The sequence below is a fragment of the Typha angustifolia genome, chromosome 9 (genome assembly GCF_048772165.1).
Source record: "Typha angustifolia cultivar Huaian chromosome 9, ASM4877216v1, whole genome shotgun sequence".
Classification (NCBI taxonomy): domain Eukaryota; kingdom Viridiplantae; phylum Streptophyta; class Magnoliopsida; order Poales; family Typhaceae; genus Typha; species Typha angustifolia.
This window is the reverse complement of record NC_133247.1, coordinates 7,167,373-7,184,758: the sequence shown is the minus strand read 5'-3', so window position 1 is coordinate 7,184,758 and position 17,386 is coordinate 7,167,373.

Below are 17,386 nucleotides of genomic sequence, written 5' to 3'. Positions count from 1 at the left end.
TCTATCTGTGTGAACGCAGATTTCGCGTTCGAACTCGTTTGTGAACGCACCGCGTTCGAACGCGTTTGTGAACGCGGTGTGAACTCAACAGCTTTTCTCCAATAACCTTGCAATTCTTCAAACCAGAGATATTCTAGACTTGTGTAAAGCTCATATACATGAAAAAATACACTTAGAATATTTTGTACACAATTGCCAACAAATAAAAACCTAATAATCTCCCCCTTTGGCAATTTGTGACAAAACACCTAGGTTACAAGATATTATAAGGACTTCAAATTGAGCAATCAACAAGTCTAGAATATTTTGCACATCAAGCCCTGCAAATAAACATATACCAATCCAAGATCAAGTGAAAATAACTTGAAATGAATGAACAATTCAAACACAAGTTATCAATGGAGCATAAATTGAAAAGTACTTAAGCAGACAAAGTTCACAGTTACTTCAAACAAAGTTCAAAAGTACTTAAAACTCTCATAAACTCTCCCTATGCTCATACTCCCCCTACACACCTAGACACCTAGACACTAACCTAGACACTAAGACACTCTCCCCTTTTTTGACACAAATGCCAAAGACTAGGAACTTAGAGGGAACTGACGATAAAGAATTGTCAACACGAAGTCGAGGTAGGTGACGAAAGCGACCTTGGTTTCTTGGTAACTGTAGCTTTTTCTTTTCTTTTTTTTAGGCATTCTAGAGAAGGAAAAAAGTCGCAAGATTCAACATATGCCCAAAGAGTACAAAAAAAATAACAAGAAATCCAAAAATTCTAGAAACTATGAAGACCCTAACTGAAATCCATCTTCCACTTAAAAATGCTAAGTTATCACGTTCAATGGCACAAAAAAACATCAAGATATTAACTTTAACGTGATCAAAACTTGAGACCGCTCGAAATCAATCAAGATCAATAGACTTTGGAGATGCACTTCTAGAAATTCAAAATATATTCAAGACATAGAATATGACAATCAAATGAAATAAGTCATACACAGATCAATCAAGTCATCAAAAGCATATTATAATCAATTCTAATGCATCACTCAAAATTAAATTAATCTTGATTGATCATAATGATACGCATATGCAAGATGAGCATAGATAACATGAACAAATCTTCTTAAACAAACTTTCCTATATAAACAATGATGCAACACAGTAGTCAAACCGACTTAGTATTGAAATTTTGCACTTTTTGACTTATTCTCCATAACATAACAGGAATTTTTTCTGTATTTTTTTTAAAAGAAAATAGGTGCAATGATGGCTTTCACACATGAGTAGGTAGCCCTTTTCTTGTAGTACAAATCAAATAAAGTGCAAGAAGAAATTCACATCTATCATTTTTTTTTGAATTTGCATGTAATGTACTGAGTCAAACTAGACTCGAAACAAGACGGCTTTCACACTAACTCATTGTAGCCCTTTTCATTGATCTTTTATGAACAAATTTTTGATGACTAAGCATGAGGTCAAACTGTGCAAATCAAGGTTAATAGTGAGCTATTTAAAAAAATAATTCATGATATCATGCCCACTCAAGAATACACATACGTTATGAGTGCATTAAATTTGTTTCATTATAATAGAAGTCGAGGAAGTGACAAAATAAAAATTGATACAATATACTACAAGATGACAAAATTGACTATAATAACTCATAATCAAGAGAAAAATCATATTTTTATGTCAAGAGTATATTATTGAATCTAGGAGTGCATCAATTTTTTTTATGACAAAAACTCTCGATAAATCTGAAACTAAAACCAAAGAAAATTTCAGAGTAAAAGAAAACCTAAAAAAAACGAAACGAAAGAAACTCACAAACTAAAAAGAACTTAAATCCCAATAAAATCAGTCCAAAGTACAAATCCCTAAAGAAGTACAAAGATACTCAAATCTTTGTAAATCCAAAGGTTTTGTAAACAAATCACACAACTGTTTCTCCGTCTCAACATGTTCTAGTGCTATTGTTTTGTCTTCAACTAACTCGCGTATAAAATGATGTCGGATATCAATATGTTTTGTACGCGAGTGTTGAACAGAATTTTTCGATATATTAATAGCACTCATGTTGTCACAATAAAGCACCATAGTATCTTGTTCAATGCCATAATCCTTGACCTTCTGTTTCATCCATAGTAACTAAGAACAACAACTCCCTGCTGCAATGTACTCGGCCTCCACAGTAGATAAAGATATCGAGTTTTGTTTCTTGCTGTGCCAAACAACCAGATTGTTTCCAACATAAAAACATCCACCTGAAGTACTTTTTCTATCATCACATGAACCTGCCCAATCAGAATCCGTGTATCCCGATATGATAGCGCCCAAGTCATAAGTAAACCAAAAACCTAAATCAACTGTGCCACTGATATATTTTATGATACGTTTCACAGCAAACAAATGTGACTCCTTAGGTTCAGATTGAAACCTAGCACACACATTGACACTAAATGCAATGTCAGGTCTACTAGCAGTTAAGTACAAAAGGCTACCAATCATGCTCCTATACACTGTCTGATCAACACTTTTTCCTGACATGTCCTTACCTAGTTTGGTAGTTGTACTCATAGGAGTTCTAGCATATTTTGCATTTTCTAAACCAAATTTAGTCACAAGATCCTTAGCATACTTAGTTTGAGCGATAAAAATCCCTCTCTCCAATTGAGTAATTTGAAGCCCTAAAAAGAACTTCACTCACCCATCATACTCATCTCAAAATGACTGTGCATGAGATCTGCAAACTCCTTAGCTAATAATTGACTCATCGCCCCGAAAACAATGTCATCAACATATATTTGTGCCACAACTAAACTCTTGTTTTCACGTCTAATGAACAATGTCTTGTCCACTCCCCCTCGAGTGAATCCCGCCCCGCATCCACTAAAAAGGTGGTCAACTTCTCATACCAAGCTCTCAGAGCTTGTTTTAGCCCGTAAAGAGCCTTTTTCAATTTAAAAACATGAGAAGGAAATTTTTGATCTTCGAAACCCTTAGGTTGTTCCACATAAACATCTTCATTTAGGATACCATTCAAGAAAGCACTTTTAACATCCATTTGAAACAATTTAAATTTTAAATGACAAGCAATGGCAAGCAGTATATGAATAGACTCTAATCTAGCAACAAGAGCAAATGTCTCATCAAAATCTATACCCTCAACCTGAGTGTATCCCTGTGCTACTAGTCTGACTTTATTTCGAACTATATTGCCATGTTCATCACTTTTATTCTTGTAAATCCATTTTGTTCCAATGACGTTCACATCTTAGGTCTAGGAACTAAATACCAAACATCATTCCTAGAAAATTGCTCTAATTCCTCATGCATAGCATTAACCCAAGAATCGTCTAACAATGCTTCCTTCACATTTTTAGGTTCAAAAGAAGATGTATAACAAGTAAATGATACCTCACTTTGGATTTGTCATCTTGTCTTAATTGGTTCATTCACGTCTCCGATCACTTGTGACAGTGGATGATTTGATTTCACTCTAGCAGATGGTTCCGGTACGTTGTAGTCATTTTTGTTCATTTCAACATTGTCCTCATCCTGATTCTCAATTTCCAGATCAAGCTCCTTTCCTATTTCTTCGTAATATGTATCTACAGAAACAGAATTAGAAGTAGCTTTAGTTAAGTTAGTCGAGGATTCATCTATCATAACATTAGCAGATTCCATAACAGTAGAAGTGTCAAGATTAAATACTCTGTAGGCTCTACTATTATTCGAGTACGCCAAGAAGATGTCTTCGCTACTTCTAGTGTCAAATTTAGTCAAATATTCTCGATCACGCAAGATATAACATTTACTACCAAAAACTCGAAAATACTTAACACTAGGTTTCTTACCTTTCCAGATTTCATAAGCAGTCATATTTGTACCTGGTCTTAGATAAACACGATTTATCACATGTACCGCTGTACTGACCACCTCTGCCCAAAACCTTTGAGTAACCATTTTAGCGTGAAGCATAACCCTAGCCATTTCCTGCACAACTCGGTTTTTTCTCTCAACAATTCCATTCTGTTGTGGAGTTATAGGAGCTGAAAACTTATGTTGAATACCAAGAGAATCGCAAAATATAGAAAAATTTTCATTTTCAAATTCTCTACCATGATCAGAACGAATCCTAACTAGGGTTATAGATTGAACTTTCTACTCACTTTTTATCGAGGAGTGTGACTAAAGTTTACCTTTGGTGCCATCAAAGATTCACCAGTTTGTAGATTCAACTTCAATTTTGAAGGATTCATCTAAGATTGCTTTGAAAATGCGATTGATGACCTCAGGTTTTCTTCCTTTTGTATACCTGCAGAAACAAAAACAGTTTTATAATTATTTGAATTACTAGTATATCCAACACCATACCTGTCTTTTCCAGAGATCTAAGCTTTTAGAATCTCGTCCAGTTTGTTCTTCCCTTTTAGAAATGTAACTTCCTTATGCAATCGCTCTAATTCAATTTCATCAGCCTTCGTTTTATTTTTCACATTGTCAAGTTGTTCAGAAAGGTCTTTGACACGTTCAAGCTCCAATTTGTACTTCTCTTCAAATTGAATTCTTTCTGGTTCAATTTCTTTGAGTCGTTGAAGTAGTCTAAGATTGCTTTTCTTGAGTTTAAACGACTCCAGGTATAAGTCATTATATGCCTTTTGAATTTCAGATTTATCTTCCTCAGCTGGTAGCATATCAAGATCATCTATACTATCAGTATCATCAACGGAGTCAGTATTAAGTAGAGAAGAGGAAAAGGCTATAAAGTTTTCTTCGTCTTTTTCAGAATCATCATTAGATTCATCTGAATCATCCTAAGTAATTTTCATAGCTTTGCCCTTTCTCTTAAGACGATTAAGACATTTTTGTGCGATATGTCCAAAACCAGAACATTCAAAACATTGAACTTTATTCTCAGAATTCTTATTTTTCTGTTTGACATTGTTGTTACTACCACCTGTATTCGAAGTCACAGTATTCTTCTTTTTCACAAAAGCTTTGCCTTTTTCAAATTTTTCAGTATTCAACTTGTTTGGCTTCCAAAAGAATTTATTGAACTTTTTGACAAATATAGCCAACATCTCAACATCTAAATCACCTTCATCTTCAGACTCCTCTAAGTTTTGTTCAACTGTGGATAGGGCCATCCCTTTGGACTTCCTTGGTTTTGAAAGACTGGACTCAAATGTTTGTAGATTTCCTACCAATTGTTCAACTTTCATAGAGTCGATGTCCTTACTTTCCTCAATAGTTGTAACTTTTGCTTGAAAACTTTTTGGAAGAGACCTAAGAATCTTACGGACAATTCTGTTTTCAGGAATTTTCTCTCCTAGATTGAAACTGGAGTTCACTATATCACTCAGCTTTGCATAGAACTCATCAAATGTCTCATTCTCCTCCATACGTAGAGTTTCAAAACTAGTAATCAACCTCTGAAGTTTAGAAAGTTTTACAGCCATAGTTCCTTCATGAGTTGTTTCTAAGATCGTCCAGGCTTCTTTTGCTATTTCACAAGTAGAAATTCTTCTAAATTCTTCTGAGGAAACACAACTAAAAATTGCATTTATTGCTCTGCTATTCTAGCCAACTTTTTCATAATCTGTCTTATCCCATGACTCAATCGGTTTCTCAATAAACTTATCATTCACCATGTACATTGGTGGACTCCAACCGTTCACAATGGCCATCCATACTCGCTCATCTATAGACTTCAAATAAGCACTCATCCTAGCTTTCCAATATCCATAATTTGATCCATCTAAAATAGGAGGTCTAATAGATGATGGTCCATCTCTATGAAAATCCATGCCTATATGATCTCTCTCAAAGGGTGACAGAACCTACTCTGATACCAATTGAAGAAACCCCTAGACACACGTATGTATCTAAACACTTAGCAATGATATCGCTCGTTCGCTTAAGTAAAAATTCGAAGAAATATTAAGAATGAAAGCAGAGATGAACGCCAAGATTTTAACGTGGAAAAACCCAAAACGGAAAAAAAACCACGGATCCAAACTCGGATCAAAACTAATCACTATGTTAATAGTAGTTACAAGACTGACTCACAAAACAATCCGTCGATCCAAACGACTTTGTTCCTCTCAGTCTTGATCGCTAGAACCCACGATTCATTGCTTCTTGTGATTGAAGTCCAATCTCAGTAGCCCTCGAGATTGATCTTTCGTCTAGATAGCCCTTAAGACAAACGATTAGATTCTTGTAGATGAGTAGAACCTTGTTCGTTGAAGAACCGATGTAGCCTCAAGAAATCTCCTTCAATAATCTTCTTCAACCACCCTAGAGATAGGGTTTCATAATCCTTATATATGATCTTCAAGATAGAGCCAAATCCGAGTCTTATCCGTACTCATGATCTTCAAGATAGAGCCAAATCCGAGTCTTATCCGTACTCATGAAAGTCCAATATTTTTAAACTTTGTTGGTGCGTTCGAACGGGCTCGAGTGCGTTCGAACGCGACAGCTTGAATTCTTCAGGTTGCATTCAAATGCGTTTGTGAACGCGGCTCTCTGCCTGTGTGAACGCAGATTTCGCGTTCGAATTCATTTGTGAACGCACCGCGTTCAAACTCGTTTGTGAACGCACCGTGTTCGAACGCGTTTGTGAATGCGGTGTGAACTCAACAGCTTTTCTCCAATAACCTTGCAATTCTTCAAACCAGAGATATTCTAGACTTGTGTAAAGCTCATATACATGAAAAAATACACTTAGAATATTTTGTACATAATTGCCAATAAATAAAAACCTAACAACCCCCTTTATGGTCATTCACATGTGCAAGTATCATGATATTTTATAACACAATAAGTATAAAAGAACACACATCATTATCATGTATTATGTGCTATCACAGATTATCATGCCCAACAGATATGCATAGAAACCATAACACGCTTAATCTTAATTAATGTGCACGACATGCATTACTACCAGTAAGAAAACATATGCACATGCATGATATGGATGCGATAATGCCATAAGTAATGCCATAAGTAAAACATCTCATTCTCTATGCTACTCCTAGACTATAAGAATTTCACTTACCTGACATTGTTTTGAGTCCACCTCGATAATGAAAGTAATAAAACATGAACATAACATATATTCCACTAATTAATTAATTAATCTTACTGACATCCGTTATAGGTTTGGATAGGTCCATCTAAGAATTCTTACATTTATTAATCAGGTAGAGTTGGTGTATGAATTAGGATGGTCTAACGCACCATTAAGAGTTATTAATATAATTCCCATCATATATATCGTTCCACCAATTACTATGGACTTAAAGAAAATAAAATAGATCATGCTCAATTAACTTATTTTATTACATATAAATGCAATTCTAATAGAAATTATCAAACTCTAATTAGAACTAAATCCCCATTAAAATCAAATTCATAGAAGTACCCTCATATGGCTAACTAAACTTCCCTCTATAGGTGATCAATATTTAAGGCTCAACTATCAAGACTAAAAGAATAAGATGATTAGCATAAACTAAAATAATTATGGTGCAACTAATCGGCTTGGACTTGCTCAAAGCCACACACAAACTCACCAAAATTGGGCCCAAAGCCACAAGGCAACTAGGCCGTTGGACTGCCCACAACCCAACCACCACTTGGGTTGGGCTATCTGTAGTCCAACCAAGCTCGAGTTGTGATAGCCAGCCCAACTCAACAACACCCCACCACACCACCTCCTTCCTCTCACTTGATAGAAGACCAACCAAGAGGAAGGTGGTAGTTACTAGCATGCACTACCACCCGTAGCCAAGGTTAGTGCGTCGATTGACACCTATAACGGGGATGGCACCGAAAGTGCGACCCAGTAGGAGGCCAAGCAAGGAGTCATCTCCACAAGGAGGGTTCCACAATAGGAGAGGGGTCATTGACTGTCCCTACCATCGACAATCCTAGCCGACCACAGCCAATGCAACCATGGCACACAGTTCGCACGAGATGGCGTGTTGCTGGCTGAGGTAGCCGACAGTGATCAAGCCCACGCTAAGGCCGACTGCTAGGGGGATGAGGTCGCTTGGTGTGGCCTCTTCCAAAGGCAAGAAGAGCCCACAAAGGCCCCAACCATGAGAGCTTCACAAGGTGAAGCTCCTATGACTGGCATGGCGGCAACCAAAGGTCGTCAGCTGACCCATTGATCGATAAGATTGAAAGAGGAAGAAGGGAGGGGAAAATACCACAGGGCTAAATTAAAAAAAAATAACTTCACAAGATGGGAGAGGACTCACCGGTGAGCATCTTCGTTGTGATGACAAGGTCTGGTGACACTCCGGCGTGATGAGGAGCCATAGGGGGAAATGACTACGGGGAAGGAGGAAAGGAAAAGAAAAAGAAAAAAAAGAAAGGAAAGGAATATAGAGGGGAAACGAAGATAGGGTACTTGTTATCTACACGTGCTCAATTTTTTTTAAGGATGTTATAAATTTGACAGGAGTTTGTACTTCGTTCAGGCAGGTTTGCTTATCCTTGTCTATTAGACCCTCTTCCTTCTATTACTGAACTTCCTAAAGTACTTTTGATGAATAATGAAGAATGGTTGGGAAATATGATTCTTTATGCAAAACTGACTCCTGTGGCATGCATGTTATACTTAATTTGTCTCCACAATATCATTCCTAAAACAAGGCATTCCAACATTAATTTGGAAAGGGGCTACCTTCTACATGCCATGCTTATAAAACAATACATTGATCTTGTTTCAATTATGTACGACTGCATAGAGTCAGTTGCACTCATAGAGGCACCTTGTGAGGGGCTGTCTTTTGGATTTTTTATTACTAATCTTTATGTGCGGAGTGGTGTTTAGGCTGATTCCATAGAAAAGTTTGTCAAGTTCTTAAATCCCATGGATCAAAGCACTGTCAAGAGAATACACGAGTCTCCTTCCAAACTGAGTTCATCTTCAGCTAATTCAATGAGTACTGCAAATATTGACGTTTCTTGAAATTCAGATGATGAAGCTTATGAGCTAAAAGGGAGTTATAGTTTATGCATGAACGTTTTGATGCCATCTAGAATCAATTGGGTGACTTAAAATTACTAGTTATTGGAGCGGCTGATAGTGTAGCAAATATAATGGCGGATCAAGGAAGGATTCGAGCTAAGTAAGCTCATCAAAGTTCAATGCCGAATAATGTCATAATTATTATAAACCAAAATTTTCCTCATCCACCCAAGTAATCTTTGTCAATTTGAACCAAAAAAGGGCAGAGGTAGTGGTAGAGTTATAGTTGACGAGTGTGGTTTAGGAGTTTAGGAGGAGTCTAGTATGCATTTTTTTCTTACTTCCTATCTTTTTATTTTACTAGTTCTAAAACTTGTTATATTTTGCTTACATATGGTTGCTAGTTGAACACTTTAAAATCATTGTGTTTTAATTACTTATTTCTCTATGATATACTTATATTTTATTTACCACATGGTTTGCTTTCACTTGTTCTTGGATTGATATATATTTTATGTAGGGTTGAAATGTAAATTTTACCAAACTTGTTGAATGCTTACTTAGGTTTCATTATAACTTATGTAACTCTAGGTATTTTATCACAAATTGCCAAAGGGGTAGATTATGAAGGCTTTTAGTATTGGCAAATATGCATAAAATATTCTAAATATTTTTATTCATGTATATGAGCATATCTACAAGTTTTGATAAAGTTCAATTGAAAATTTTCAAGTTTTAAAGATTTTAAGTTGGCGTGTTCGAAGGGCGTTCAAACGTACCATATAGGAGTCGAAGATACAGAGACATATTTTTGGACATTCGAATGCATCCTACAGTCGTTCAAAGTGTGTTTGAAAATATAAAGACCTATTTTCAGCCATTTGAACGCAACTAGAATTTAAGTTAGGCTGTTCAAACAGGCATGATTGGTATTCGAACGTACCCCAAAGATTTTACAAAATCTAGGATTCTATGTGTCCAAATTTAAGTTAGATTTGGCCTTATTTTTGTAAAGTATTTAAAGGTTGGGATACCTTGACCCTAGGGAGGTCGACTATTATTTTTGAAGTGGAGTTTTTGAAGAAACAATGTTCATTCACCGATGAAGGTCTATCTCATCTTCTACACATCAAAGATTTCGTCTTAAAGGTCACCAAAGTTGGAAATCAATCTCGAGGGCTATTGAGATTAGAGATATAGTGAATCGCAGGCTCTAGTGATCAAGACTGAGTTAAACAAAGTTGTGAGGATCGACAGATTGTTTTGTAAGTTAGTCTTGCTAACTGCTGCAGTTAATTAGTGATTGATTTGATCCAAGTTTGGATTTGTAGTTTTTTTTCGTTTGAGTTTTTCTACAAAAAAAATCTTAATATTCATCTTTATTTTACTCATTAATTTTTATTCTACATATTTACTTAAGCAAAAGGTAAAATATATTACCTAGGATTTAGATACATGCGCGTGTCATAGAATATCTTTTGCAAGGTTTCCTGTGCCAATATAATATGCCTATCCAAATCCCAAGCCATTTGAAACTCCTAAGCCTGCCAATTTATAAGATGAGCAAGTAGGCCGACCATGAATCAGTTGCATCTTTCCTTCCAAAGCAACCAAACAGTGTATATATACAATAACCATTTCCATTGCCTAAATTCCTCTTTGAAGAAGATAGCATAATGAGGTCCACATAAACCATCAAAATCAAGAACATATTTTCGTGAACAACCTCATAAAGCAACCTGATTTCACGCTTAGCAAAAGCACAATTACAAAACTGGTGGTTCAAGGTCTCCAGCGTAACCTGACAACGTGTACATATGCGATCCGACATCGCAAAAACAAACCCACAAGGAATCTGCTATAGGTACTTTGCCTTGTAAAAGATGCCAAAGGAATTGTTTATATGTACGTGGTCCACAAGGCATCCTCTACATATGAGTCCACCCTATGTTCCTCTTGAGTGCCGGAACAAATTATAATATTGTAATAGCCAACGATATAAAGAGCCAACGATATAAAGAGGAAACCATCACCAAAACAATATCTTAGTCAAGTTAGTTACTTAGCTTTATCTTATTATTTTAAATTTTAGGTAAATCAGATTAATAATTTGTATACAGATCTGATCCGCTAGGGATTTTACTCCTATAAATTGGGGTAGACATGTCTTGATAATTAAGAATTGAAGGGAATAAATCTGAGTTTAGCTAAGTTATTATTTTCGTCCTTATCTTTTATCGTAGTCGTTAGATCGCTTTATCTTTCTAAGAGTAGATCATGGCCGTAGAAACATCCCAACTTTCTAAACCCTAGCCACCTTCCTCCTCCAATAGCCACCCTACCCTACGGCCGTCCATCACCACCTTCCAACAACCGCTACAACGTCGAATATTTATCGTTCTGCCATCTCTGACCTAACTCCACTGTTTTATTTTTAACTTTTCATCTTGACCTCCGATTTAGGTGAAACTAAGAGCCTATCTCCATCTAAATTTTGATAATTTTTTTACGTCCGGATCAGTCTAGATCTAGTTTGTAGCATTGGTATCAGAGCCGACGTTTCTCGGAAGATGGTTAACACGCAATATCACTGAGTTTTGCATAAAACTTATAAAAGTTTCATTCATCTCCAAGTGAGAGCTTCAAAACTTGTCAATCTTTGAAGCTTCGAAAACTTAACAATAGTGGTTCCTTCATGTATAATTTTTATGATAACCGAAGAATCTCTAGCAATTTCACATGTAGAAATACTTCAGAATTCATCTAAAAAAACACAACTAAAAGTAATATTTATTGCCTTGCTATTCCAACCAACCTTTTCATAATTTGATGTGAATCGGGTCAGATTGGATCGTATCATGAGGATATTTGGCTTAATGGATCAAACTTATATATCTTTTAATTGATTCATACTTATGCAAGCCTTTAAGGTAAGTCTAGTTAAATCATATAAGCCACTAAGGCAAGTTTAATTAAGTCATGTAAGTCTCTAAGATAAGTCCTAATTTAAGTCAAATGAGTTTTTATGGCTCAGTCTGAGTAGGACTCATTGTACCCGGCCTTTATATATAGAGGACTGGGCTTCTTTGTTTAATAATCCAAGTATCCAAGCATTGAGAATTAATTGAGTTTAGATATGTCTTAATATTATATTTTTCATTTTTATCGTAGTTGATAGATCGTAATCATAGACCCTTCTAAGCACTCAAACCCTAACCACCACATTTCTCTAACAATCACCCTACTATAAAGCCATCCACCACCACTCTTGGTCATCCGCCACCCTTCGACGACCATCACAACGTCAGATTTTTATCATTCTTGCCCTACTCTAACCTTGCTCCACTATTTTATTTATATCATTTTATCCAAACCTCCGATTTAGGTGAAGCTAGAGCCATTGGAACCCTAACTTACAAGGATACCACCATCTAATAATTTTATTACATTCAGATCGGTCCAAATATGGTTTGTGACATAATCTGACTTATCCCAAGACTCAATAGGTTTATCAGCTAGCTTATTATCTACCAAATGCATAGGAGCACTCCAACTATTTACCATGGCAAACCAAACATGCTAATCTATCGATTTCATGTAAGCTCTCATCCTAACTTTTTAATAACCATAGTTCGCTCCATTAAGAATAAGAGGTCTAATCGAAGATTGTCCATCTCCATGGAAATCTATGCTTAGTGGATCTCTCTCTCTAATAAGAAAACATACTCTGATACCAATTGAAAATATTTAAATACGCATATATGTGTCTGAAGCCCAAGTAATATATCCAACCATTTGCTTAAGAAAATATGTAGAATAAAAATCAACGAGGAAAACAAAAATGAACACCAAGATTTTTTACATGGAAAAACTCAAAGGAAAAAAAATATCGATTCAAACTTGGATTAAATCAATCACTAATTAATTTTTGATCTCCACGACTTTGTTTAACTCAGACTTGATAGCTAGAGCCTACAATTTATTGCTTTCCGTGATTGATCTTTAATCTCAGTGACCCTCGAGATTAATCTTTTGCCTTGGTGACCCTTAAGACGAAACCCTTGAAGTGTAGAAGATTAGAGGGACCTTGGTCGATGAATGAATTTTGTTTCTTCAAAAACTTCACTTCAAAAGCAATAGCCGACCTCCCTAGTGTTAGGGTATCCTAATCTTTATATATCTTATATAGATAAGGTCAAATCCAAATCAAATCTAGACTCACAGAACCTCAGATTTCACAGAAACTTCATGGTGTGATTGAATGCCAATCGTGCCTGTTTGAACGACCTAGATATTTTCGAACGTATTTCAAACGGCTGCAGGCTACATTCGAATGTCTCTGTATCTTTGAATAATTGCAGGGTATGTTCGAACGCTCTTCGAATGTGGCAATTTAAAATCTTCAAAACTCAAAATGTTTTAATCCAAACTTTATCAAAACTTATAGATGCTCATATACATGAATAAAAACACTTATAATATTTTGGTGCAAATTTGCCAAAATTATTAACCAAAAAGATGCAGCGTTTTTATTGATGCTCGGACACAGTACGAGGTAGCTTTTGTGCGTCTACCCCTTCAAGTGATTTGCTTTGGCCTTTGTAAGATTCCGTTTCAGCAAATTTGGTATTTGAAGCCAAACTCAAAGCCATCTTACTTGATATTGTTATGGAAACTGGTGCTGGTGGCTGTTTTGAATGGGGAATATGGTTCTATGTTCTAATATGGAGCAGCTAATTGAGAAAGAAGATTTGGTAAGAGCCTACTAAGTTTAGCATTTATCTTTCTCTTCTATTGATAGATTTTTAAATTCTATTGCTAGATAGTTTTTCATGTTAAGTATTTTCTTGCTTTGGTGGCATGTCACTGACTCCAAAGTATGTTCCTAACCATTTGTTTTTAATTATAAAATCTCCCAAATATCCCTTCCTTCAGTTGTATGTTTCTTTTTCCGTTAAAAAAAATATTATCACGTGACTAAAGCTTTTTGAGAACCATTTTAAACTTATTTTAGAGGAAAGAAAGAGAAAGAAGTTGATAGTAAAATAAAATTTGACCATTAGATAGATAAGGACGCCAAATATCACAAAAAATAAACTGAGCAATAGTTAAGGCCAGGTTGTAGGTGTAATTAATATTATTCAGTCTAAGGCAAAACCACACGTTGCTCCAATTAATATGTCACTCATAACATAGTCATCTGAGATAACTGTAGTAATTAGCTCTATTTGTATCTACTTTGCACAACACAAAGCAAGACAGTGTTAAAATTAATCAACGACTAACCGACTGCAGTTTGAATCCAAATACTTTCGACAAGAAAATGAAGACTGGAGAACAACAGTGACACCTTGAGTGGAGATTGAATCAGAAGGCATACATGGGATTAGATGCATCACCCTCTAAGAAGACATTGCCAAAAGAGATGCTTCTAAGTGCATGGTGACTACCACTTCCACTTCACTCAATTATTCCTGCAGCCCCACCATATCCAACACTACTAATATCGCCATATAGCCTATATATATACAAATCTACTACTAATAGAAGTGAGAGAAAGAGAAAGGAAGAGAAGTGTGTGAGTGAGATGAGGCCTGGAAACTTATCAAACTCCGGTGGTGGATCTCATACATGGGACTTCCCAAATCCATATCTCTATGCATTCATTTTCTTATTGTTGTTGGTCATAGCTGTTTCTCTTGTGGTACTAGCATGCTCTCATTTGAGGTCCTCAAGAAAGGTCCCAGAGTCATCGTCTAGCATGAAGGATGAACCCTACGTTCTTCCTTCAGAGATGGAACCTCGGATTGCCGTCGTCATGGCCGGAGAGAACAAGGCTACTTTCTTGGCAAAGCCTCAGTCAAAAATCATTCATTCATGAGGATATAGAGGCTGCAGGTTCCAGCGTTGCCTTTTTTTTACCCCTTTTTCTCTTTTCATTTCCTTCTTTTTGGTTGTCTTTTTTCCGGCAGATGTGAACTCTAAAGTGTAACTTTACTGCATAATCTGTATAGATTTTCCATCCCAGTACTCCAATAATATTAAATGCATATAGTGAGATGCGTGTTAACGGGTAGTTTATTTTTGAGATGTCATATTTGAGGAGATTCTGCAATATTTTCTTGCATGCTGTAAGTTATAATGAAGATTGCAAGAAATTCCTTTTTCGATGTCCCAGAAAAATGAAGAGTGAGAAAAACTTGGGAGTTAAATGAGAGATTCAGTTTTTGGAGAGAATTTTCACAATTCATTATAAACATACATGTAAAGCTGGGAACTCTCACTGAATACTTTAAAAACTTATATTGAAAGAGAATAATAATATTTATATTTTATATCATAATATTTTTCTTTATTTCTTGGTTTGAAATATTTTAATAAGCCCAAAAGTGAACTTGATTTAAATAAATAGAGATTATTTTCTAAATAAATGATCAGCCTGCTGGCAGGATACCAACCTAGATAAAGAGAGGCAGATTTTCTGTTTTTGAAAATTCGCATCTAACCTTATATTTATGATTAACACCCTCTATTTTTTTTTATTTATAAATTTCACCTTACATTCCTACCAATTAATTTAGAGAAAATACCCTACCATTATAGTTATTAAATAAGCTAAACTAAACTTAGCTTCTAGGTTAAGTTAACTAAATATATCACCAAAATACCCTTATGCAATCTAAACCTACCTTCACACTAAGAAAATAATTACTTCTACTATTACAAACCAGATCTGGACTGATTCGGATGTAAAAAAATTATAAAAATTTAGGTGAGTTAGCCTTATGAGTTAGGATTCTAATGGCTCTAGTTTCACCTAAATCGGAGGTCGGGATGAAAAGTTAAAAGTAAAATAGTAGAGATAGGTCAGAGAGGGCAGAACGATAAATATCCAACGTTGTGGCGGTCGTCGGAGGGTGATGGATAGCCAAGGGTGGTGGTGGATAGCCGTATTGTAGGGTGGCTGCTGGAGGTAGGAGATGGCTAAAGTTTGGAGGGTTGGAATGTTTTTACAGCTATGATCTACTACTAAAAAGATAAAGTGATCTAATAGCTAAATAAAAGATAAGGACGAAAATAATAATTGGACACATGTCCACTAGTATTTATAGGAGTAAAATTCCAAGCGGATCAGATCCGCATATGGATTATTTGATTTATTTGAAATTCAAAACAATAAAATAAAACTAAGTAACTAACTTGACTCGACTTAACCCATGTAGTCAGATCATAGCAATCCACCATGCTTTCGACACCTTGTCCTCAAGGTGACTAATCTCTCACGTCCTTGTACTCATACAACTTGTCGTGCCAATTAGTGGATTCAAGTTTGTCTTCCTTGAGTCCTCCTAGGAACATGACGTAGGATAGTTGGCGCTTGCATTTATGACTGGGGGTAAATCAATCATCATAGTAATAGCACAAGCCTTTTCTTCGACACTCTTCCAAGTCGTTGGGTACAAAGCAGCACGTGATCATCTATCGGTTAGGTTGAGTCACTGGTGCAAGCTGAGTCAAGGCAGATGGCGTCTCTAGTGGGCCGTGGGCTTGGGCCGCATTTCTTCTCTCCTCCTTGCAGATCTTGTTCAGCTAAAGAGAAGGCTTTGTCAGGAGTAGTAGACCTCAAAGCCTTGACCTCAGCCTAAATGTTAAGCCTAAGCCCACTAATGAAGGTACTCTTCAGAGCCGAGTCAGACCAGTTAGTGACTTGGTTGCATATCGGCTTGAACTCCTCCCGTTAAGCTCGATATGTTGTTGACTAAGTCAGCTTAGTCAACATGGCCTGAAAGTCATCGTACTGGGTCAGACCAAACCGAGCAAAAATTGCATTTGGAAAGTCCTGCCAAGACTCGAATGGTCAAGTCCACTCAGCCGACTGCTACCACCTAATCGCCTCACCCTCCAAGTAGAATGAGGCTAGTTGGACTTTCTGGTGGTCGGGCATGCCATGGTATGTGAAAAACCCCTACTAGATAAGTTTAGTCCAACGGGTCTCCTTCAAAAAATTTTGGGAAATCAAGCTTGACGGTCCAAACTTGGATCCCAAAATATGGTCTGTCATCACGAGCGAAGTGACCTCCGGGTCAACGCTAGTCTTGTGGGTCATAGGCCCATGAGTTTGGCTCATGTCAGCTCTTAGCTGCATGCGGGTTCGGCTCAGTCTGACGACGTAGGCCTACTGATTCATTCCACCATTCTTCCTCGGGCTCATACTCGTGCTTGGGTCTTGTTCATGGGTTCAAAACTGGTTCATATGAGGTGGTTGAACCGGTTCACAAAAATTTGGCCTACCTCAAAAATTGTGCCCTTCATCTCCTTCATTCTAATAACATAACCCTAACCCTAAGGCTGAATTTGGAATTTGGCCTAGGGGTGCTGCTATAGGGTGCA